The sequence below is a fragment of the Colobus angolensis genome, unplaced genomic scaffold (genome assembly GCF_000951035.1).
Source record: "Colobus angolensis palliatus isolate OR3802 unplaced genomic scaffold, Cang.pa_1.0 Scaffold200, whole genome shotgun sequence".
NCBI classification, from domain to species: domain Eukaryota; kingdom Metazoa; phylum Chordata; class Mammalia; order Primates; family Cercopithecidae; genus Colobus; species Colobus angolensis.
In genome coordinates, this window is record NW_012115156.1 from 3886059 (window position 1) to 3889038 (window position 2980).

General features: G+C 41.2%; 1 pseudogene; it reads right to left on the reverse strand.

Annotated features, from left to right (window-relative positions):
- Positions 1-1327: 1327 nt before the first annotated feature.
- Positions 1328-1663, reverse strand: LOC105511590 (annotated as a pseudogene).
- Positions 1664-2980: the final 1317 nt, after the last annotated feature.

Here is a 2980-nt window from a genome sequence, read left to right on the forward strand (position 1 = left end):
CACACCAACATGGCACAAGTATACATATGTAACAAACCTGCATGTTATGCACATGTACCCTAGAACTTAAAGTATAATAATAATAAAAAAAATAAATAAAAACAAAAAATAAAAGAAATGCCTTTTTCGTTTGACATTAAATGAGCTCTTGGGTCTTGACAGAATGGAGGGTGGGCTTAATAAAGATCATCTGCATTACACATACCATGCTATGGAGTGGGTCTCCTATTTACAATCCAGTGGCCTTCTAAAAATTTCTTTCATAAGTTAGGTGTTAAAGACTAGAGTTTACTTTCCCCATAGAGATCATTTTATAGGCTATACCACAAAGGCTTATTTAATCACTAATATAACTAAAATGCTATATAATTGCAATAAAAAGCAGTAAACTACCACACTAATGACAATTAAAGAAAGTAGAAAATAATAAAAGTCAATTAAGAACCTGTTTTACTTTTTCCATATATCTTGAATAATAGTGTAAAATAAAATGTATATTTAATTTGAAGAAGATGAGGACCAAGGTAGAAATTCTGGAATTCTGAAGAGGCCTTTACAGAAATTTCAAGACATGCTATCACAGCTAATGTGACCAATGCCCCTCACCCTTCCCTCCCAAGTGGGTAGTTTTGCTTTTCTCAGTTCAAGTGCATCACCAGCATTGCTCTGATCTTTAGCATCTATGAACAGGGTCACTCAAGACTCCTAGTGGTAAGGAGGAACAAGGTAACTAAAGGCTATTAGATGGCTTCCTGAGGCAGGCACACTGACCCAGGTCAGCTCCCACCAGAGATGGACTATTGCCTATTTTCACCTGTCTCCTAGCTTGGAAAATGCAGAAATGGGGAGAAAATAAAAAGGAAAAAAACTTGCTTTTCTCAAAAAATTGAGTAAAAATTCGAAAAGAAAGGAAAGATAAGGCAATGAAAACTATTCTACATGAATAACCGCCTCAAAAGAAAGAAGGAAAGTCATGGAGAAGAGGTAAGTAGGTCAGAAATGTGCCTAAGTCAGACTTTAGCTGTCCAAGAAACCCAAGATTGCTCTCTGGAACTAATGAATGGCAAGAAGGAAAGGAGAGCAGAGCAGACTAGCTTGCCAGTGGGGAAGGTAGGGGAGGAGTTGTTATGTTGCAACTGGCACCACATATACAAGAAACATTCACAGATCAGGTATACAGCCTGATCTGGTGTATCAGCCAATACAAGGGCTAGTCTTAGTTGGAAAGAAGAAACTTTACAGCACATTTTGAGTAACTTAGTGCATGGGTTCAGTGGGCCACCCGGTGGGGCAGCAGCTTATAATGGGTTCCACAGCTAGGGCATTGCTACTGGGTCTTGCCTTTGTGCAGCCAAAACCAGATGACAGCACTGTTGTCCTCTTCACAGATGCAGCCCACTATACTCTTGTTGGTGATGGAGGAAACTAAATTAGGGTCTTCCTTGGTGCCTGAAACTGCCTTTGGGGGTAATACACTATATAGGTCCAGTCCCTTCCCTGCAACCATCATGACCTGCATCTCCAATCCAGTCGTCAGCTCATCATCAGTAGGAATGCCACCTCCAGATGCCATGGAGCACACCACGGCAACCCCATTGGGACCACAGGCCCTCAGGGCCTGCACAGCCAGTGCTCCAGCTCCATGAAGTAACCTTGAAACCATCACGCCTGCAACTTGGGGAATGTCTGCATAATGTTTTATTGCAGACTTCAACACATTTAAATAAAAATAGCCTACCTAACAAGGCTAACCTTGACTCCCACATACACACACATACTCAAAAGAGACAGGAGCAGTAGCAGAAAACCTTGTAAAAGAAATCCCTGATTTCCTTCTATAATTGAATAATAAACTGTCTGGAATTTTGACCTTAACTTTTATAAGTAAGTGTTAGTTAAAATAGTGTGTTCTCTAAAGTTACTCCAGAGTTCAAAACAGCAAGGGTTGAATGTGATTATGTTTTCCAGGTCTATTTATGAAAATGAGCGTTCTGACATCTAAGCCTGCAGTTGTGACTGAGTACAACGCATGCAGGACTTTAATGGAAACCAAAAGGGAATATAAGTGGCCTCTCCCAGCAAACACTATGCATTTTCCCCACCCATGATAGTACTCACATCGAGAAAGGGGTCTGCATTTATGATCCCTCTGCTATTTTTAGCGAATTCCGAAATGATTCAGGTTGCTCTACCAACATTAGAGAATTCAATTTAAACCCCAAGATGAAACAGACAAGGGAGTACTCTTAAATATGGGCTTTGGTCTAAGCGCCCTTAAACGAACACTGCAGGGTAATGTAATGGGATCACTCTGTAAATGGGGTGATTAGCAACCCAATAACTCATGGGAGTAATAACCGGTTTGGAAGTGTCACCCCATGCTCAGAGACTGGCACAAAGGACACCTCTGAGCTGATATGACATGAAGAAAGTCTCCCACTTCACATCCATGTGTTGCCCGTTTTCTGGAATGACACAAGAAGAAATGGCTAAAACGGAAAGTTCAGAAACAAGAGTGTTTGTCACTTCACGATTTGTAGGATGCTAACAACGCAGTCAAGACTGACTACACAGCCTTGACAGAAGATACTCCTCTGATTTGGGAGTTGTTTTTCAATCCAATCTTCTTTAAAAGAAATCATGAAGACAGTTTAAATTCAAAAGGCCTATGACACTCTGAACTGCAATTCTTTTAGAATGTAGGACCACCACCTCCTCGTCCACACTAGGGAAACGGAAAGTATCTGACTTCCCAACAAAAATGTAAGGAGTCCTTCCTTTTAAAGGAATATCTGTACAAACACTTAGGACAAAACTCCTCTCTGGTCATTCTGGACTGCTGTCAGGCCCTTCTAGATTCTCTTTTTCCAATTTTTTTTCTCTTCCCACATCTGGGGTAACTGGAGAGCTGTGGGCCCAATCCTGTCCGTGGGAGATGACTGGAGAGTCATAATCCAGGGAGCCGTAGTGGGTCAGCATC